The sequence below is a fragment of the Oxyura jamaicensis genome, chromosome Z (genome assembly GCF_011077185.1).
Source record: "Oxyura jamaicensis isolate SHBP4307 breed ruddy duck chromosome Z, BPBGC_Ojam_1.0, whole genome shotgun sequence".
In the NCBI taxonomy this organism is placed as follows: Eukaryota; Metazoa; Chordata; class Aves; order Anseriformes; family Anatidae; genus Oxyura; species Oxyura jamaicensis.
Window position 1 is genome coordinate 5974537 of NC_048926.1, and position 23317 is coordinate 5997853.

The 23317-nt window shown below is 39.3% G+C and overlaps 1 long non-coding RNA gene across 1 annotated transcript; it reads left to right on the plus strand.

Annotated features, from left to right (window-relative positions):
* The first annotated feature begins 3154 nt into the window (after positions 1 to 3154).
* On the plus strand, positions 3155 to 22356 carry LOC118156602. The gene is made up of 3 exons (XR_004746330.1): positions 3155 to 3206; positions 18668 to 18677; positions 22346 to 22356. It is a non-coding gene; the product is annotated as an uncharacterized LOC118156602 (long non-coding RNA).
* Positions 22357 to 23317: the final 961 nt, after the last annotated feature.

The following is a 23317-nucleotide window of genomic DNA, read 5'->3' on the forward strand; positions in this document are numbered from 1 at the left end:
TCATTACTTTCTGCCTCAGGACCTGGAGGGAGTGTTGTCATCAATGTGTGCTAACATCTGGCCCTAAGTAATTGACATTAGGGTAAGAAGTGACAAACAAACACAACTACAGCCTCTCAGAATATTCATTGAAAATAATTTATGCAACTAATTTAGCCCTCCTCCCTTTCTTTTTCTGCAAAGGAATCTGCAAGGGTAGAATGTGACCTTTACGGATTAGTGTCTTTGCACTTGCTCATTGAGCAGTTTGTGTGAACAATTTTGAGCCTATGGATTTCTTGCAAGCTGCTGGCTATGAATGTCCACTAATCCTGATTCACTGTTTATGCCATATGATTGGTCACCTCTGCCACTTTTTTTTTTTTATTTTATTATTATTATTATTTTTTTCTTTTCCCCAGCCTGTTGCCTAATTGGTTGACCCTGGTGTTATAAATAGCAGTGAAAACAGAACAAATGGCAGAGGCTTTGCATCTGTGGGGAAAGGGGGAATGAAATAGTATGAAATAAATTGGTGTCGTGATTTTAGAACATTTTAAAATGTCTCCTTGCACAAGAAAGATCGGTATATTTGCCTAGATACATAGATTTGAGCTCTGTAAAAAGAGCTCTGTTATTTCCCCACCTGGCAGAAAGAGATAGGCAGTTCTTTAGCGGGCTTTGCATCCAATTCTTGCCTGTCACATTCCTCCCAAGCAATCACATGTATAGGCAGTGCTGTTGGGAGGCATTTTGTTCCCTTTCATTATGCGGACTATAAGCTCTTTTGGGACCTATCTTCCCTTGTACCATGCACTTGTGCCCCATCTAGCTCAAGAAGGTCAGGCTGGTTCCTCTGCAGTTGTGCTTGTTTGGCACTCACCAATCTGCTATTATCCATAAACAAAAGCTTCTCCAAGTGCTTAAGTAAACAAAAATGGACTAAAATTTAATTTATCTGAACAAAAATTGATATATTCTGGGAACATCTAGGAGGAATATAATCTCAATGAACTTTTGTTCAAAATTGTGTTTGACCAAATATATATGAAGAAAAAACTTTGTTCTTTGCCCAGTTTTAATGAGGACATGAGCTGGGTAACTCAACACTCTATAAAAACAGTGAAGAATAAGGACTGTCAGCTATTACCAACACTCTGTAGGCCCAGTTGAACCAGTGCTCTACAGGGAAAAGACAAAGGAGCTTATTACCTGTCCCCTGAGCTATCCAGTCTTCCCTAGAGAGGCTTTTTGACATCAGGGGCTTAACTGAAACATATGAATTAGAGTGGAAATTGAAAGTATTCAAATATAAATTAATTTATACCCAAGGGTTATTCATGCCAACTAGCAATAAATATGCTGGAAGTAAAAAAGGCTAATTTGAATGAATATGAGCGGGCAAAAAGCAATCAAGGGCAAGAAAGAAGCATATGCAAAGTGTAAAGCATAAGATAGAAGAGACAGGACTGAAAGGATCACAGCAGAAAAATTAAAGATAATGGGAACCTTGTGAAAATGCAGGGACCATCTTTCCATGTCTGGATGGTAAACTATATTGCTTGACCTACATCATTCTTCTGGGACTTCCAGAGACTTGGAAGGGTCATGTCAAAAGTATGAGTAGGGTTTCACCTGAGCCTCTTGTGGACATTTGTCTAAAACACTAAGTTGGTAAAATAAATAAATAAATGAATAAATAAAAATAGACTTCCAGACCTTGTTGTTAGTTATGAAGTGAAAGGGTGATACAAGGTGACCAATGAGAAAGGTTGTGTAGAGACAAGACAAAGACACATCTGAAAAAGAGCCACTGGCAAATCCTGTCAGTTCACTTCATTGGCTCTATAAAAGTCTGATTGGTGTTCCATTTAACACATTTTTTTATACGTGTGTGAAGTGCTCACCTACCACATCACGTTGGTGTGGTCAAGAGATGACCGTCTTCTCTGTTGTGGAGCTGCTCATTATTGTTTGTTCTTAATAGGCCGTGGGTCCTGGGGCACACAGAACATTGCTTGCAATGTTAGAAATGTGCAACAGAAGCATAAGAAATACTTTTTATCACTTTGCCTGGTTTCAACACAAGGTAATTAATGACTTGGTAATTAGTTACTTATTTTCATGAGTAGTAAATTTTTATTTACAACACATTAAAAAAATGAAGAACAAGAATAGAAAATGTAATAGGGTTTGAGAGACAATGTGGAAAGGAACTCGGGCTAAAATTAAAATTGTTTTGACTTCACTAGGATAAATCATTTATGACCTTGTATGAGATGAAGGTCTGAACAATACCTTTTTTCACTCACCTTTAAAAACAACAACTGAAAAAAATATTTCTATTCATATCTGTTCCACTTTTAAGAAAGTACAACTACTTTTTGGGTCTAAACTACTTGTCTGTGATTAATTAACACAGAGGTTTTCCCAATACTCCCTACAGATTTTTTCCTAGGCTTTGATTAATTTAATTAAAGATCGCCAGACTTGACTCACCCAAGGGGCACCATGTCTAACATGAGGAATAAAAGTTTTTTGGAGAAGTAATGGGAATGGCTGATGGACCCAAATGCAGAGTAATTTTCCTGTGTTTTTGAAGTGTTTTTGAATAATCTGCACTGGAATCCAAGTGTCCAAGTATATTCAAGCAGATGTGCAATTACAGACAAACACAGAAGGTGGAAAATAGAAAGTAGGAAACGCCTGGATCAGTAGTCTAAACATCATTAATAATTGCTCTACCTCCAACAGAATTTCAGTGTAGGGAATCCCAGCTTTTTTCATTGGTTCAGGCACTGGCCAGAATTTGATTGTCTCTTCACATAAGGACCTGTTCCAATTCACAGTGAAGAAGGCTTTCTAGGTAATGTCAATTTACCTGATGTGTGACAGAGTGAATTAGAAGATGTGATTTGTTCCTGGCACTGCTACACTGGTGATTTTGGTTATGCTATTCCCCCTTTCTGTGCTTTTTCCTTTCAACAGTTACCCTACTTCTTGACTCAGATTCTCTGTTCTGATGTCCCTCTGTAAATTGCCACATTGCACTCGGGAACCCTTTTCTTGCTTGAGGAGTGTAGTTATTGACTGCTTCATGACATCCCAGACTTTTCAGCTTTCCAGGATGTCCTGGTTTCAGTTAGGACAGAGTTATTTTCGTCCTAGGAACAGTTAGGATGCTATGTTTTGGGTTAGGATGAGAAGAGTGCTGATAACATACTGATGTTTTACTTGTTGCAGAACAGTGCTTACACTAAGCCAAAGACTTTTCAGCTTCTCGCTCTGTCCTGCCAGCGGGCAGGCTGGGGGTGCAGCAAGAGCTGGGAGGGGACAGACCCAGGACAGCTGACCCAAACTGGCCAAAGGGGTATTCCATACCATCTGACGGCATGCTGAACAATTTATAGGGATGGCTAGCCAGGGTGGGGGGCTGGCTGCTCGGGGTTGGGCTGGGCATCAGTCAGCGGGTGGTGAGCAATTGCATTGTGCATCACTTGTTTCATATACACTATTATTATTATTATTATTATTATTATTAATTATTATTTTTATTATTTCCTATCTTAATAAACTGTCTTTATGTCAACCCACAGACTTCACTTTCCCGTTTCTCTCCCCCATCCCAAAGAGGGAGGGGGGAGGGTTTTTTTTTTAATTTTTTTTCTTTCCTTTTTACTTTATTTATTTATTTTCTGACAGTCCCAGATCACTTATTGTTCAGGTGTTGTTCTTGCATTACCCGGGCCACTTCTGACTCTCTGCAAGTCCTCACTGGGATGGTTCCCAGCACCAGTGACACCACAGGCTGAGTTTGACATGCACTGGCTGGCAGGCTGTCCTGGAGAGATCTCAGGATGCCTGACACACTCTGCTGTGTTTGGCTTTCATTAGTCCTTTAGTTTCATCCTTATTTTCTGCGCCTTTATCCCCTTTGCTTTCCCCCCCCTGTTCTGAGAGAAGCAAGTGCTGACCTAATGGAAGCAAATTGTTCAAAGTCCGTTTGAACACAGCACGTTAATTTTAGGATTGTTAGCCACACGCTTACATACACACTGGCTATCTGCAGAGGGCTTGTGCAATGCGGTGAATGACTCCAGCCACATTTTTATTCAGTTCTCTCACTGCTTTGCTGCCGGGAGGCTCAGGCAGGTGAGGATTCATGCTGCGCTTCCTACCCTAGCTGAGCTCTGTGCACATTTCTGTTGGCCTCCTGTATCAGCTTGCCTGCACCTATGTCTTCCTGCTTTTGGAGAACAGTGTGAGTGTAGCCAGCCAAATGCTGGCACTGAGGAGGTCACAATTTTGTTAGTCTTAATCAATGGAACTTTAATAAGCATGCTTTTCTGTCTTTTCTTCACTCCTGAAACTCAGCTCCACAGGGCAGCAGCTCACATGGTGCCTGCACTTTCCTTTGAATATCCTGCCATGTAAATGGGTCATGAATGTTCCTCTTCCTCTCCAGGACAAGTCAGGGTGAAGAAGATGCTATGAAGACAGAAACAATATTCCAGCTGTGTGGAGTGAATGCAAAGAGAGAAATGACCTATAAAATAATTCCATACCTGTGTTTTTGAGGTTAGGTTCAATCCACCCATTGCCCTCTAATTCCCTACGTGCTTCACAAGAGTGATTAAAAATATTTTGCACATCTAAGGGAACAGCGTCCAAAGAGGTTTTCCTTCATTCTTATTCCTTCCTTTTACACTTTTTAAAATTTGAATAAGAAGAGCAGGCCTACTGGCTTCTGCTTTTGTTTTCATCAAGATATTATTGAATAAATTTGGAGACACACTAAAACATCCCCAGGCATGGCTGGCAAATTCAACAGTGAAAGTAGTTCTATCCAGTTCATCTTGTCTCTGTCGCCATCTTTTTCACTGTGCAAATCCTGTTGAATTCTCTCCTGGCACACATTGTTCCTTTGGACCAACTTTGAATCCATCCCTGTAGCCAGCTTGTTTCAAGAGAGCAGCTGCAGCCCCAAAAGAGAAGCAGAGCAAACGAGTACTTGGCCAACTGCAAAAAGTTGGAGCACTGTGTCTTTTCTCTACTAACTTCACCAACAACAAGGATAAAGAAATGGAAGTGCTCTACCTTTCCATTTCCATTTTTCCTTTTCCATTTTTCCATTTCCTTTTCCATTTTTCCATGCTCTTCCCCTTCCCTCTCTATTCCCACCCCTCCCCTCATTTATCTGGCAGCTGAAATAGAGGACAAATCTGTTATTAAATATCTGTAAATGCTCAGTTATCTGATGGCAGCTGTTTTCTAACTGGATTGGGATGCAGAACACAGATGTTTGGAGGAGCTACACCATTATTATTATTATTATTATTATTATTTTAATTCTCTCAGTATAATCTTCCCTTTCTCTCTTTTGCACTATGAAAGAGAAGAAGAGAAAAGACTTTGATGTTACATACTGTTCATTACACAGTAGTCATTTCCTCCCAGCAAACCCTTAGAGTAGGTAGTCATTGCTTTTTGCTTTAGTGAGTGTTAACTAACCAACTGGTCATTATTATCTTCTGTTAACTAGAATTTAGGGAAAGGGGAGGGGTGGAAAATGTTGACGTGACACAGTAGTTCACACTGAATTTCAAGAAGCCAAGGCTCTGTCACACAAGTTAGTATAATGAAATTTAAGTAATCAGCCCCATAATTTCTCCTATTAGTTTTAGCTAGACTAGAAAAGGTCAATGCCCTGGCAAGCAATGATTCACAAATAACAGGTGCAGCCGGTTTCTGTTATACCACCATGGGACACTGCTCTGTCACTTTTATTTACTGAATCAATCCACCAATGTCCAGCAGGAGAACAACAGTTAAATGGCCATTAATTGTGGGCTGATGTGCAGATGAAACAAATCTCCAAAGGGACTGTAAACCTTTGTTCTTTAGCCTTCTCCAGCTCACGCAATGGGATTAGCAGTAAATCACTCAATGCGTCATTTTCTTATTAAAAATTTACCATACTGATCATCCCAGATGACTTACATCCAAACAGGACATTTTTTTTTTTTTTTTTTTTTTTTTAGGACTGTCGTTTAAGACTTTCATAGTAAAACAAGCAATTAACACAAAGGAGATTATAACATGCATGTTGTATATTTGATCATCATCTTTAGTGTTTTAGCATTTAGAAACAGTGAAAGATTGTTTTAGGAAAGTCTTTCCAGAAACTGAGTTTTGTCTTTGCTTTGATTTGTTTGGTTTAATTCATACTGTGGTTCCTGACAAGTAGTTCTAAGGATGTTATTCACTCTTCAGAAATAGGAATGGCTGAAATATTAAACGTTGGTGTAATGGCAATTTAAGTGCCTTCTACAAATATCCACAAAGCACAGGCCTTTTGCTTTCCCTGTGTATCTTAGCCAAACTAATGAGTCTACAAGATGACCCCAGTCTTACAGAGTTTTAGGTTTGACCCTTGAAAATATACTGCAGTGCATTGCACAGACAGTGTGACATTACTCCAAAATAGAAACTGAGAGGTAGTGAGCAGATATGATCCCTCCACTTGATTCCTGGGCTAGAACAGAAAGAAATGGGAACTGTAGTACATGGGACCTCAGGGGCTTTATTTAATTATCCTTATTGAGACAGTTACATTTGCAAAACAAGAAGAGGTGCCTATCTGAGTGTGGCAGGCACCACTGACAAAGACAATACATCAAAGCAGAAAGAGCAAGCCTATAATGTACTATATTTCTAGGTAACCACACAGCTGAAACAATCAGCTAAATTCCCCATCTCCCTTAACTAGTGTATCATCCCTAATGATGCTTGTTTCTTCAGCAATCTTTCCAAAGAGAAGCATTTTGAATTAGGCCCTCATCCAAAGCTCAGTGTAATCAAGAAAACTAGCACCAGTATATTAACCTAACACTAATATGTATACAGAGGAATCACTTTCTTTTTCCTACCCTTTCCTCCATTTGTGCATCCACAGCCCTGTGGAAAAAGCTTTTGTTGTGTTTGTTCATTGTAAGCACTACCACTGTTTTTCTGGAAACTTCACTTGTTTTTATATATGATCTATATATTTCATAAATTTATACCTTTGTATTCTAAAGCATTCAGTGTTTAATTTGATAAAAAATTTGTGCAATTCAAATAATTTACTATGTCTCATTTTATCTCATTCTTATGTAGTAATCTACCAAATTCTGTGATATCTTCAAATATACTTTCTAGTCTTCAATTTGAAGGTTGGTAGAACAATAGTTCTTGACATTTTTTGTCCTTCCTTGAATTTAGAAAGCTACTTCTGGAAAAGCTTACCAGCTCAGAGAAAGCTCTGTCACTTCTAGGTTAGGCTGAGATTTTTTCCTCTTCTTTCCAGCTTGTCAGATGAACTTTTGCAGATGCTTTCTAAAGTCATCCTTCTGAGGTACTCTCTTTCATGAAAATGTGAGTCCAAGAACACAGAACACATGTGCACAGGAGAGTTAAGAATCTGATTTAGAAACAAAATTCTCCTACTAATTCCAATGATTTAAGACAGATAATGAAATTGATGAAATTGTGACAATTGGGCAGGTAGGGACAGACCACTCCTGAGCCATTAAGTTTTCTTTCTTGAAGAGCGCTCAGCCTTCCTGGGCTCCTCTGTCTTTAAGAACCGCCTCCCAAGGGACTCTGCCAACCAGTGTCTTGAACAGCTCAAAGTCAGCCCTCCAGAAGTCCAAGACAGCGGTTTTACTGATCTCCTTCCTGACTTCGCCAAGTATCGAGAACTCTACCATTTTGTGGTCACTCTGCCAAAGACAGCCCCCGACCACCACATTTCCCACCAGTCCTTCTCTGTTAGTGATCAGAAGGTCTAGCAGGGGCTGGTAGGCTCACCAACCAGCTGCGTCAGAAAGTTATCTTCCATGTTCTCCAGAAACCTCCTGGACTGCTTTTTCTGGGCTGTGTTGTTTCCAGGATATGTCTGGGAAGTTGAAGTCCCCCACAAGAACAAGCGCTGATGATTTCACAACTTCTGCCAGCTGCCTGTAGAACTCCTCATCCGTCCCCTCATCCTGGTTTAGCGGTCTATAACAGACCCCCACCAGGATGCTTGCCTTGTTGGCCTTTCTGCTGATCCTAACCCATAGCAACTCCACCTTGTCATTCCCAGCCTCAAGTTCGACGACATCAAAACACTCTCTAATATAGAGAGCCACTCCACCACCCCTTCCGTGCTGCCTGTCCCTTCTGAAGAGCCTATAGCCAGACATTGCAGCACTCCACTCATGAGAGTGGTCCCACCATTTTTCCGTGATGGCAATCAAGTCATAGCCTGCATGCTGCGCAATGGCTTCCAGCTCCTCCTGCTTGTTGCCCATGCTGTGTCCCCCTTCTTACCTAGTTTAAAGCCCTCTCAATGAGCCCTGCCAGCTTCTGGGCCAGGATCTGTTTTCCCCTTGGGGACAGTTGGGACACATCTGCAGCCATCAGGCCAGGTGCCGAGTAGAGCGCCCCATGGTCAAAGAACCCAAAACTTCTGTGTTGGCACCAGCCTCTGAGCCACGTGTTTATCAAGTGGGCTTTTCGTGTCCTCTCTGAACCATTCCCTGCCACTGTAGGAATGGACGAAAACACCACCTGTACTCCCGCTCCGTCCACTAACCGTCCCAGCCCCCTGAAGTCCCGTTTGATAGCCTTCAGGCTTCTCTCATCAGTGATATCACTGCCAGCCTGGACTATCAGTAGTGGGTAGTAATGAGAGGGGCGAACCAGGTTGGGAAGCTTTCTGGCAACATCTCTGACCCTGGCCCCAGGGAGGAAGCAGACTTCCCTATGGGTTGGGTCAGGCCGACAGATAGGGCCCTCCGTTCCTCTGAGAAGGGAGTCGCCCACCACGATCACCCTTCTCTCCTTCTTGGTGGGAGCAGTCTTGAGGTGTGGAGCAGAATTCCTCGCCCTAGGCTTCCTGGTTAAATTTCCTGCCACACCCTCATCCACTGCTCTCTTAAGCTCCAGGGCCTCAAACCTGTTGCATAAGGGCACCTGGGAAGGTGGGGGGCAGGTGGTAGGGGGAGTTTCCTGCAATGTCGAGCAGGGACCTGTCTCCATTCCTCCTCAACTCCTAGGTCCCCTCTCTCTGCCCAACAGTGACCGGGCAGGGGGTCCACCCCCATCAGGGGAGTTTCACCCCGGTGCCTCTCCTTCAGGCCTTGCAGGGAGTTGCTCCACCAGTCTATCTCCTGCTCGCGCTCCCCGATGGCCCTCAGACCTACAGATCTGAAGACCTAATTCTGTATTTCAAGAAGTTTCATAGCTAGAAGACTCATTGCATTTTATTCTCTCTCTCCCTTGCCATTTTTGTCTGTTTTCTAAGTACATTTGATTTCTCTTTGCTCAAATATGAGGCATGCAATTACCCTTGTCTTACCTCTTACCTAGTATTTCCATGACTAGCACACACTAGTTGATACAATTGGCATTATCTCAGCAGGTGAACATGAGAATATGTTTCTTTGGTCTGTAATAAATTTCCTAAGTAACCTTAGGAAAATCTCTTTCACTCCCTTTGACTCATCTTATATGAAAGAGTAGTCAGGTTGACCTGCCACATAAACTGTAAGGTCAAAAACAGTGATGGCTCTGGGTCTGTATAAGTAAAATTTCTGGTTAATTGGTTAATTGGTTGCTTTCTTGGTTTTAATTACATGGATGGATCCATTAAAATAATAACAACTAACAACAACAACAAAACAACAACAAAAACACACCATTAGGAATCACTCTTCTGATCAAACATGTTTTTTATGATATTTCACAGAATTAACAAGTACTTAAAAATTGAAAGGGGTAATGATGATTAATTATAATTTTTTACTTCACTGCTATTTTCTACTTTTCAATAGCTGTATGAAGTGCTTTGCTGAGACACAAGAAATCCAGACCCTTATTGTCTGGCTGTTCCCTTCTGAATTGAACAGATAACATGACAAATAATTACTTTCTAACAACAACTTTTTCTCCTGGGCATCTCTTTGTATTTTTCAGTATTGGCACCCATTAAGAAGTGAGGCATAGATGTTCTTTAAAACTTGGATCACATAAAACAGCTAAGACAGGTTTGGAAAGATTCTCTGCTCTTGGAAATTCTTGTGTCATTGTCACAAACTCTACATGAAACATCCATCAACTTCACATCAAAAATAATATTCTCCTTCTTTCAAAAGCTGGTCCTAAGGGTTTTCAGCATGTGTCCCAGAAGACTAATGATGAGTGTGGTTGTTTGACTGATAGAAACTAGCTTTTGTTTTGAAATCATATACATGAACAGCCACAGAAGCACAAAAAAATCCACCATTGGTTAAGCACTGAGGCATAGGCAGAAAAGGCAACATTTTATTTTCAAAAGGATACAAGATACAAAAGGGGTGAGACAAAACAGGGGCACTCAGTACAGCAGGGGTGGTCATACTTTGCCCAAATACTTTGAGGACCATATTGGTAAGTTGCCAAGAGCCGAAGGGCTGCATTGAATTTGCATTAAATGGAGCAGATGGCATCAGCTGCCCTCAACTTTAATGTTGAAATGTGGCCTACAGAGCAAATCTGTACAAAACTTTTCTAATTAAATCTGAAACAACATGCCTCATCTATTCCCCAGTAGCACAGCCTTTCTGGTGGCATTTCTGCAATTCTGCCTCTAGCCCCAGCCAAGAGAGACAATGGCAGAAGTGCAGAGAAATGAAAAATAAGAACATACACAGACATAGAGTTTTATCCAAAATGCTTTGTTGAGGCACCAGATGACAATGAGTGGACTAGAATTAATCTCCATCTTTCCTTCCAAGATAACATTCTTTTAACAAAAATGTATTAGTGTATTTATTAAATGTGAACTTCTGGACAAACTCGGTAGTGAAGCCTGCTCAGAGGTAAAATGAAAGAGAACAGTGTTTCAGATCAGCTCTAATATTGAGTAGGTAAACTCAGACAATACACTTAAGGTTAACAGTTTCAAATTTCCCTGTCTTACCATACATAAAATGAAATAATCTGGAATAGTCAATAAACCATGCTTTAGCTGTATTCATGCACTTCATTGACAGACTGCATGAACATTTCCCACAAGAATTAAACAGATGACACCATAAATAATTCCATTATACTAACAATTTCTGACAACAGCTGTTAATCCACTCTCCACAGTGGAATTCAATAGCAGGTAATAGTGTTTAGCAGTTATGAAACCTTCCTACTTTTATTTCCTAGGATCAACTTTTCAGAATACTTGCTTTTCATATTTAATTTCCAAGTGCTTCAGTTAAATATATACTTTCCCTACCCTTGCTTCTCATAAGAAATGAGACAAAATTATTTATCCACATTAAGTATTATCACTAATAATATTTACTAGACACATATGAAATAATCGTTTACTTAATAGTCATGGCAGCCTTCTGCATCTGCTGAGATTATGTGTAAACATATATTTGAAAAATAAAATGAGGTAAAATGAATAACTAAGAAAAAGAAAAATCTATTTTCATTCAATGACTTGCTGCAAGAACATTTGAGCCAAATTTTCCCTTGGTAGACTTTCATCAGCATCATAAATAAGGCCTTTTTTGTTACCTTTATAAAATAGACAAGGAGAATATGTGTCTTTTTTATTTTACAAATAAGTGCATGAATTTATTGGTCAATAAGGTAATTGAGTGAGGAAAGAAGGAAAAAGGCTGTGTATAAGTAAAACTGATTTTTTGCGCATAGATCCCTGAAAGAATATTAACTATTTGTGCAATGCAGTTTAATTCTTTCCAAAGTTTGTCTAACCTAATGCATAGTAACATGATAGAGATGGTAAAAACTAAATAATAATAATAATAATAATAATAATAAAGTCAAGAGAATATAAAAATAGCACAGAAATATGAGAAGGAGATGGACAGAAAAAGATATCCAGTTCCTTCTACCTAGCTAACTGCAGGTAGATTCCATGTTAGAGTTAGAACATGATAGAAGAAAAGATTTGGAAAGTTTTTCAACTTTCTCATTTCATCTGGAGGAAAAAGTCTTGTGATCTCTGATATGCATACAGTATTGTACTGATTTAATTACTCAGTAGGAACATAGGAGGTTCTTAGTATAGACTTTCACCTCTCTTATGGTGGAAATAAGTCATACCTGTAGAAAAGTGGCAAGTGTAAAAAAAACTGCTATTTCATATAATGAAACACTCTACTAATGTTTTAGCTTAATATCAAATCCAATTAACACAGTGTAGGTTTTATGGTAAGACTGATATTTTAAGTAGATTTGTTTACTAATAAGTATCACAAGTATCACAATTTTTTGATAATGTTCAGTGCATTATTTTATTTTATTTTATTTTTTTTCTATTTAGAAAATCCTTGTTGCATTTCAGTTTTTTCCTAGGGTCTATTGGTTGCTCTTGAGTGAAAATTGCTTTTTTTTTTTTTTTTTTTTTTTGAGTTTTCCTTAGCGGAGAAAAACAAAGTGAAGTTAAAAGTCTCGTGAGTTCTAGGAAAGTGTCCTATGAACCAAACAGTAATGGGTAAAACTCGGGCTCAAATCATTGGGGAATAATTTGTTGGCAGCAGCCTCTGGAAAGCACATATGCAAACAGTTACAGAGGTTATTTTTTAGAACAAATTATAGAGAATGGACTTTAAAGATAAGTTTAAAGGCACAAGGTGGGAGAAAAAAAGAAAGAAAGTGATGCAGGCACAGAGTAAAATCGGGGATTTGGAGAAGAGATTTAGCACTGTGTGCATAGCATGTTACAGTTAAATGTGTGAAACATCTGGAGGAAAAACAACAATCATTTTTGATGTCAGACATTGATAGCAAACACAAGGAAAACTTTGTAAAGGGACAAAGAACAATTGCTAGTGAATTTTATGACAATTCTTTTTTTGTACAAAAAGAGCTCATTTGAACTAGAGAACCTAGTTTTATTTAATATATATATAGTTTTCTAATTGTTCAAAAGAAAATTTCAAAATTTTCAAAGTGAAAAATGTCTAAGTTTTTCTTTCTAAACAAGCTTTCATTTTAAAATATGCAAGTACTTTTCTGAAAAAGTAAAAGATACAAAAGAATTTGGAGAGGTCTAACATTTTATTAATCTTCTTTATTTCTCTTTTAATACAATAAAGTATATTTCTATTGCCAATTATGTTAGGAGGTTCTGAGCATCACTCACTGGTTTCAATTAGAAGATGACTGGGTTGAGTCCTTCCAATACCCATCCCAAGCACCCCAATCTGCAAAACTATTTTGTATGTTCCTTGTATTGAGTTCTGAATCCTTCTGTCTAGCCTTAGATTCCTAAGTAAATCTTGTAAATTAACAGGAATTATAATTCCTGTTAATCTTGAATATGACTATAGAAAGCAAGAATAGGATTATTTCTGGAATTATCTGTATCACACTTAATATTTATCCCCCCCTCCACTGACAGTAGTGGAAACCTAAAGAAACTTTGCTACATTTTCATTATGAAGTTAACTGAGATGTCTCCTGTTATAGCTCTGTTCTCTTTGGGAAATTTGACCATCACTCTTACAAACTGAAGTAATAACCATTGGGAACTTCAGGAATTTTGACATTCTTTTAGATGACAAACTGAGAGCAGATTTTTTTCTTCAAAGTGCAGATCAGTACACTAAACACTCAATAGTGAATGTATTTGCAATGTCTTCATCTCTGTGGTATGAAGTACTGAAGAGCTGAATGACTTCAAAATCTATTTATCATTCTATGAACCACTCTGAAGATTGTTAGTAACATTGGGAAATCCTGCCATTAGCTATCCAATAGGAGCTGAAGTTTCTCAAGCCAGCTGGAGTTAGCTCTACACACAGTTTATGTTATGAATATTTATGTTATGAATATTCAATTGATTCCAGGCTAAAAACTGAAGTTACTGGAGGTTAGGTATCCCAGTGTGACTCTCAGCACCTGATCAATGCATTTCACCAGTGACAATGGTCAGTTTATTATTATTATTATTATTAGAAAAAAAAAAAAAAAAAAAAAACAGTACTAGTCAAGTATTTCATTTCACACAGGAGTGTCAATGAATGGTATTTACAGATCCAGATCAATGGCCTTTCTACATTTGTACTGTTATTGCTGGGTTTTGTTGTTAGTGTTGTTGTTGTTTGTTTTTTCTTATTTTTTAAAAAATTAGTATAAAATCCAGTAAACATCATCATTTTACCAGAAAGAAAAGAAACCATCAGCAAAGCATATGTTTACAGTGCAAGATACAGAAAGTAAAGTACAGTGTAGTGCTGTAAAGGAACATAAAGAACCTGTGACAAAGATTTAACAGTCCAGGTATTATTGTTGGACAAAGATATACTGGGTCTCACATTGATTGATTATTTACATACCATTTCTCCCTGCTCTATATCTTTTACTGCTGAGATAATTTTTCAATTACATGCAGAAAATATTTGGCTTGCTTGCTTTGTTTTATGAAAACAACCTTTTAGTATCTTTATCTTTACTTATGAGTCAATGAATGATTTAGATATGAACCATCAGATGCTCTGTGTTGTTCATGGCATATAGCAACTAAAACTAATACAGAAGTCTTCACCATAAAATATTTATCAGGAGTCTTGCAGGAACCTTTGTGTCTTTTGGTGAATCCAGGCAATAAGTGTCATCTACAAAGAAATAACCAAGGACCTCACTAAGCCAAGTCCTGTGTTCCATGTGCAGTTCTGTGGTATAAGATCAGTCATTCCAGGAGGATAAGATAGCAACAGACTTCAAAAACCTGGCCTTTCTTTGAGTGGTCATCTTTTTTTTTAAGGATTCACAATACCTACAAACTAAAATCTGGGGAAGTCATACAAGTGTTTATATACTTAATTCCCAGTGACAGTGAGCTCTCAAATTCTCAGAATTTACCAAAATCTATACATTTAGATTGGATGTAGGGTGGGACTTTCCAAAGGAATGAGAATTTAGAATAACATATCCCCAAGAAAATTTGTGTCTGTTGCAACATTTAAATCTTAGGATGTTTAAGTATCTTATTCCTAGTTGTTAGCCTCTTTATCTTGATTTAGGGTTCATGGCACTTAACTCTGGTTTTCTAAAACTTTTTTTTTTTTTTTTTTTTTTTTTTTTTTTCCTCACCTTAAGTAACAAGGCAGATGGCAGACCACCTCTATGTTCATTCAATGGAGAGAGATCAGCATGTCCAGAAGACTATTCATCCCATCCTACTTTAACATGACTTATGTCACTCTGAAGGTGTTACACTTGTTTGTCTTCAGAGGATGCTGACATTACTCTCTAAATAAAATAAAACTAAACTTACAACTCTAATATAGATAAATTTAAGTGAAATCACAGCTGCACTCCTTTCTTGCTAAATACAGGTTAGTTCTTTAACCTTATTATGAAACTCCCAAAGTTTCAGCCTAAAAGAGAAATTATATATTTAATAAATTAAACACTATTATTATCATTACTATTTCAGAAGCCATTTAAGGGCTGAATTTCCAGCAGATTAACAGACTTTGTTAAGCACAGGTGTTTAGGTAATTGTGATAAATGGCAAAAATTCTCTGTGTTCAATGGCCCTAAAAAGTCATACGTCCACCTGGATGACATAGTGGTGGTGAAGTTACAAATCATTTGAATGTCTTCAACAGTGTAAAATGTCTAGTTGCTTGTGAGAGGTAAGCACAGACTCCCAAATGATGAATCATCTGGCAAGAAGTTTAACAGGGGGTTGGTGCCATTTGTAAAATCAAGGTGTGGATTTCCAGTTTTTATATACTTCAGAGTAACTTATTCCTGTTCTACTGCTTGTCTTGCCTGGAATCTTTTCATGTCACAGAAAGTTGCCCTCTACAAAAAAAATGCAGATTTTTCATCTGGGTTTCAGCACAGTGAAAGTCTGAGCTCTCCCTTGTTGCCAAACAAAAGAAACTTGGCCACTACAGCCCATTATCTCAAACAAAGCATCCAAAATTAAAACAATTTTCTTAAGAGAATAACCTAATTTGTTTGGGGTTAAAAACTGAGAGGAAACAAAAGGGTTTGAAGTCAATTCTATTAGCATGATCAGAGTTACATCAGGACTGTGTCTCATGATCATTATCTTACAAAACACGGACGTCAATCTCATTATGTAACCAAGTGTGCCTAACACTTTCCTGTATAAATATACTTAATAGACATATTTTTGACCTTTTGCTGAAAAATTAATAAAAAAGACATCAGTCTCAGTGTGCTAAGAGGCTTTTCTCCATAACATTAAAGGATAATTGTGTGTTTGTGTAAATAAATAAATTTCATCACACAAAAGAATAAAAATGTTTCTAAAAAAAAATAACATGATTTTCCCCACCTGCATATATTATCTTTACACTGTTTTATTAAAAATAAAAATAAAAATCTTATTTTTCTGGAGGGCTATCTGTCAGTACTCATGTCTGTCTCCTGATATTCATATTCCACTAGAATATTAACGCTTTAAAGTTTCAACTGTACCTCAGAGACAGATATATTTGGCGTTGTACTACAAGGACTGGCCCACAGAGTATGGAGCCCCAGGGAATTTTGATCCTTTGATTTATCCTCATTTTTATAGATCATCCTTATAGTATTTGAGAGTGATGGGCAATTCAGGATTCATCTATGCATTCTATTCCTTATGCAATGACTTGAACCACTCCCTTGAGACTGAATGTAAATAATATTTTTTGCCCCATGCAAAAATTAATGGGCTTTTGTTACCCTGACCAGAAAAAAAAAAAAAAAAAAAAAAAAAAAAGAAACATGGACTTCCTTCTTATTTTATTATGTATTTACTGTGGCTGAGGTTTTATTGCTTGACCAGGAGCGTAGCAAATATATGAAACAAAGGTCAAAACTAGAGAGATAATATTGAAAGGGTGCACTGCAGTATCATTTCTTCACTAGGGCCATCCTTGTATGTACACTAAACTTACATCTTTGGGAACCACAAGGGAAAAACACTGTAATATTGCTGATATCAAGCAAGAAAACACAAAAACAAATTTTGCTCCACTACATTGGTATTGGCAGTAGAAAATCAATCAGGATTTTAAAAGGACTTTTTACCTTGGTTAGTAGTTCAACAGCTGGAATGCAGAGACAGCAGGAGCAGGTCTGTAAAGGATAAGGTATCATCTGGGCATAAGCTTCATTCTCTGTCCTTCCTACATTGTCACATCAGTAGCTCTCCCAACTTTGCAGAAAGGTTACGGTTGATTTATTCAAGCCTAAGAGGAGAATTAGATCCACATTTTGAAAATAATGGTACTTGATCATAATGCCACTTCAATTCCTTACTGGTGCTGATTATTAATTAAAAAAAAAAAAAAAAAAACAACAACAACAACAAAAAAAACTGTTCGGATCTGAAAAATCTCTATTCTGAAGAAGTAGCATGAAGAGATATTGAGGGATACCTATCATCTCCATCCCTGCTTCTCACAGGGCTTTCTCTGCTGCAGCCCAAGGCATAAACATGCTGCAGTTTTCACAGTGAAAAGCAAGGTCCCAGGCACTTACTGCATCTGCAGAATTAGTTTTGTACTACCGTATTGAAAATTCCATACTATCCACAGAAACATTTACTCTGTGTGAAAAACATAAGGTCAACTCTTGATATAAAGCAACTAAAGATCTCGTTGTTCATATTAGTTGTTTGCATTAGTTCACTATCGGAGTCTTCAGCGGCTTCCACTAAGACACCTCTTTTTAAAATTGTAAAAAAAAAAAAAAAAAAAAGGAAAAGAAAAGTTAAAGAGACTGACATACACCTTTCTTCACATTTACATGCAAACACCTCTGAAGTTCACAAGTCTCACAACAAGGCATTGAGCTCAGGTCCTCACACAGTGCTACAGATTTCTAAGAATCAAATATTTTCTCTATATCTGGCATCAACTTCTGCTTATTAACATCACAGAAAGTTGTGTATCCCCCAGTTGAATCATAAATTTTCATCTTCAGTAACTAATTGAAAAGTTGAAGTGCCCTTTCCCATCTCATAAATACTGGAATTTTCCAAGTGCTTAACAATCCTTCATATCATAAACATTCCAAAATAAGACGGAAAGAAAATAAGGAAGGAAGGAAGGAAGGAAGGAAGGAAGGAAGGAAGGAAGGAAGGAAGGAAGGAAGGAAGGAAGGAAGGAAGGAAGGAAGGAAGGAAGGAAGGAAGGAAGGAAGGAAGGAAGGCAAAGAAAGAAAAATAGAAACACAGGCAGACAAACCGGACCAAATCTATTAGTATCTGTCTATCAAAGCTCAGTCTCCCTGTCTGATCACAATCAAAAAAAACAAGACAGCCAAGCACCTCCAGGGCAGGGGCTCTCAGGAGTGGAATGTCTGCATAGTCAGAAGCTGAATGGCTGTTACTCTGATAAGGATATCAATCAGCCCTTGGTTGTTCTCTGATGCGAGAAGAGAAGAAATGACCTGTTTTGCACAGGTGAACATTAGTCTAAAGTAAAATTGTAGCTGGGGGATTTTTCTTCCTTTTTTCTTATTACTTTGTTATATTTTTGTTTTGTTAATATAAATTAACTTTCTATTAAAGGAGAAGATCAAGGAGGGACAAAACAGGATTAATCTTTATTTGAAACAAGTTTTGCTTCTCGTAAACCCAAAAACCATTAGAGAAAATGTTCATAGAATCATAGAATCATAGAATATCCTGAGTTGGAAGGGACCCTTAAGGATCATCAAGTCCAACTCTTGACACTGCACAGGTCTACCCAAAAGTTCAGACCATGTGACTAAGTGCACAGTCCAATCTCTTCTTAAATTCAGACAGGCTCGGTGCAGTGACAACTTCCCTGGGGAGCCTGTTCCAGTGTGCAACCACCCTCTCTGTGAAGAACCCCCTCCTGATGTCAAGCCTAAATTTCCCCTGCCTCAGCTTAACCCCATTCCCGCGGGTCCTGTCACTGGTGTTAATGGAGAAAAAGTCTCCTGTCTCTCGACACCCCCTTACGAGGAAGTTGTAGACTGTGATGAGGTCTCCTCTCAGCCTCCTCTTCTCCAGGCTGAACAGGCCCAGTGACCTCAGCCGTTCTTCGTACGTCTTCCCCTCCAGGCCTATCACCATCTTCGTAGCCCTCCTCTGGACACTCTCCAACAGTTTCATGTCCTTTTTATACTGTGGTGCACAGAACTGCACACAGTACTCGAGGTGAGGCCGCACCAGCGCAGAGGAGAGCGGGACAATCACCTCCCTTGACCTACTAGCGATGCCATGCTTGATGCACCCCAGGACACGGTTGTCCTGGCTGCCAGGGCACACTGCTGGCTCATATTCAACTTGCTGTCTACCACGACCCCCAGATCCCTCTCTTCTAGGCTGCTCTCCAGCGTCTCATCGCCCAGTCTGTACGTGCAGCCAGGGTTTCCCCGTCCCAGGTGCAGGACCCGGCACTTGCTCTTATTGAACTTCATGCGGCTGGTGATCGCCCAGCTCTCCAACCTATCCAGATCCCTCTGCAAGGCCTTTCCACCCTCATTCGAGTCCACGACTCCTCCAAGTTTGGTGTCATCAGCAAACTTGCTCAAAATACCTTCTATTCCTACATCCAGATCGTTTATAAAAATATTGAAAAGTACCGGCCCTAAAATGGAGCCTTGAGGGACCCCACTAGTGACCGCCCGCCAGCCTGACTCAGCCCCATTTACCATAACCCTTTGGGCCCTGCCCGTTAGCCAATTGCTCACCCATTGTATGATGTTTTTATTTAGCTGTATGGTGGACATTTTGTCCAGTAGGATCCTATGGGAGACCGTGTCAAAAGCCTTGCTGAAGTCCAAAAAAATCACATCAGCTGGTTTCCCTTGGTCCACCATACGGGTGATCTTATCATAAAAGGAAATCAAGTTAGTTAGGCAGGACCCACCCTTCACAAACCCATGCTGGCTGGGACCAATGACTGCTTTGTCCCCCAGGTGCGCCTCAATAAGTTCGAGAACCATCTTCTCCATGATTTTACCAGGCACTGACGTGAGACTGACAGGCCTGTAATTGCAAGGGTCTTCTTTCTGACCCTTCTTGAAAATCGGCACGACATTTGCCAGCTTCCAGTCTACCGGGACCTCTCCAAATTCCCAGGATTGTTGAAAAATAATTGAGAGAGGTTCCGCGATGACGTCCGCCAGCTCTTTCAGCACCCGGGGATGAATCCCATCCGGACCCATGGACTTGTAGGAATCCAGGTGGAGTAGCAAATCCCGCACACGTTCAGGGTCGGTTGGGAGTTTGTCATCCCCACCGTCCCGGTCCTCCAGCTCGGGGCACCCTGGGTCCCGAAGCCCATCATCGGCAATGAAGACAGAGGCAAAGAAGGCGTTAAGCGTCTCTGCTTTGCCTATGTCATTGTCTGTGAGGAGACCTTCCCTATCAAGGAGCGGCCCTATGTATTCTTTAGTTCTCCTTTTTCCATTCACATATCTAAAAAAACCCTTTTTGTTTTCTCTCACAGACACAGCCAGCTTCAACTCTAGGTGTGCTTTGGCCACACGAACTTTCTCCCTACAAACACAAACAGCATCCCTGTATTCTTTCCATGACATCTGGCCCTCCTTCCAGTAGCAAAACACTCTCTGTTTCCGCCTAATCTCCATTAGAATGTCCCTGGTCAGCCACGCCGGCCTCCTGCCCCGCCTGCCTGACTTGCGATATTTAGGAATTGCCTGATCTTGTGCTTCTAGGAGGCATCGCTTAAAGAATGACCAGCACTGGTGGACATCGAGGCCTTCAAGAGCAGTTTCCCAGGGGACCTTGCTGACTAGTTCCCTGAGCAGCCTGAAGTCTGCTTTCCCCATATCTAGGGATGAGGTTTTGGTGGCACTTTTCCTTCTGTCACCGTAAATTTTGAACTCAACCACTTCATGGTCGCTATGACCAAGGCGGCCACCAATCACCACATCTCCCACCAGACCCTCTCTGTTTTCTAGCAACAGGTCTAGGAGGGCACCTTTCCAAAAACCATTAGAGAAAATGTTCCTCAATTTAAGTTTAATAAAAGGTTTCATTGAAGGCATATCTGTATATATTCAAAGCGGAGCTGCCTGTGCTTTGGTAAAGCTCACCTAGAGGTGCTTAGATCTAGGAAAAGCTTCTACATTTTTTTTTTTCTTTAATAAGTTTTGCATAATTTCCAGTGTTTTCATATAAATGATCTACCTTTGTCTGCCTGCTATATTTATCATTTTAGGCTGATGGCTACTGCATTAAATGATTATCTCCAGGGTTCTGAAAAATTGAACATATTTGCTGCAGCTATGAATTTTGGTTTGACCATTTCAACTTCCAGGAAAATCAGACTATTGTTCGCCTGTCAATAATAATATTTATTTAATGGAACATCTGTGTGGCAATGTAATTTTATTTAAAAAATTGTTCTAACAGTCAAATAGTCATATTGTCTATCTGTGTTGGTGGTATTCTGATAAGAGTGCCTTTCCTACAACTTCTTTCTTACTGTAGCTCAGCTGAATCTAAAAAACATAGCTTGTTTTTCTTTACTTATAACTCCTGTGGCATAGCCATGCACATGTACTGGCTCCATTTAGCTGTGTAATTAACTAATCTTGTTTGCAAATGTTGCTAAATATGTGATTAGACATAAACTGCAGCAGTCTTCTCACTACATTCAGACTAAGTTTGTTATTGCATTTCTTATCTCAAATACTCACAGACAACAACTCCACTTACACTCCTTCCCCAGTTCACAGTTTAATTTTTTTCTGAAAGCTTTTCAATGACCAGAATTCCAGTGCTAAAGGCAGAAACATTTATGCCAGTGAGGCTATAGTCTGGACCTATGTGGCGGTTTTACTGTGCTAGGAAGCTGAACACTACAACGGCTCTCTCACTCCCCCTCCTTAGATGAGCAAGGGAAGAAGTAAAGGAAAGAACAACTCACGGGTTGAGAGAAGGATAATTTAATTAAAGAGAAAAAAAAAAATATTATTAAGGAAATATTATTATTAATTAAACAGTTCAACTAAAGGGAAAAAGGAAAGGGGATGAGGGAGGGGGAAAGAGAATAACAAAGTAAAACAAGTAAAGGCTATGTGGAAGTGTAGAGGAAAGAAATTACTCTCTACTTTCCGCAAATGAGTGATGCTTGACCACGTCCTTGAAGCAGGGCCTCAACGCACATAGCCGGTGGTCGGGAGGAGGACAGACGTTTTCGCAACGAGAGCCCACCCCTCCCCTCTTCTTCCTTTTTCCACCTTTTATTGCTGAGTGTGACATCATATGGTATGGAATGTCGCTTAGGTTGGTTTAGATCAGCTGCCCTGGTGATGTTTCTTTCTCAGTTTTTTTTCCCACCCCCTAGGAGGGTTAGAGAGAGTCCTGATGCTGTGCCAGCACTTCTCAGCAGCAGACACAACACCGGTGTGATACCACTGCTGTTCTAGCTACAAGTGCAGAGCGCAGCACTGTATGGGGAAAAGTTAACATCCCAGCCAGACCCCGTACAACCTATCCTGGAGAGCTAGTCACAAGGCATGCCTATAGCGGGTAAAACATAAATATGTGTCTAATATGATCTGGACTCAGACATCAGTTTTAGAGCATAGGTGGAGATCAGCTCAAAGATCTCATTAGCCTTAGCACTCTAGAGCCACCCAAGCCCTTGATATATGATACAATTGAGCCTGCTTGTGTTTCCTCTGTATGTATGCTCCTATTGCACTTGTGCAGTATCCTGAAGAATCCCTCAAATTGATGTTTTTTTTATTATAGGTCAAGTTCATCTTGCTCATCATACAAATACAAATAACATTCTTCTATATTAAAAATTAGCTCTGTGATTTTATGTAGGAGTGGAGCTAACATCTTGTCTTTCCCTCTTTGTCAATAACTAAAAAATTCACCTTCCACACTGGTTTTGTTTTGTTAGCAATGAAACATGTTGAGACTGCTTGGCAGCTTACATCAATGGCAGATCTAAAAACTGAATCACTTACATGAGGTACTGATAATTGAGTAGTAATATCATGGCCTTTCTAAAGTTAATGGGAATTTTGTCTCAGTGACTATAGTGGAATGAGGATTTCACTCTTCAGATGTGAAAAATAGAGCTTTACTTGGGGGAGAAGTGGGGAAACAACAACAAACACCAACAATATTTCTGTGGCTGATCTTTGCTTCCTTTGAGATGAAGGAAATAAAGATAAATATATCACTATACTAACTTTAATTTAGAATGTATTCTTGGGTCACTACCTTTGTACCAGATTATCCATGAAAGCAAGTTAGTATTTGTAAGACTAGAGAGCATGATGTTTTACATCAACAGCTGTTGAATATTTAGTT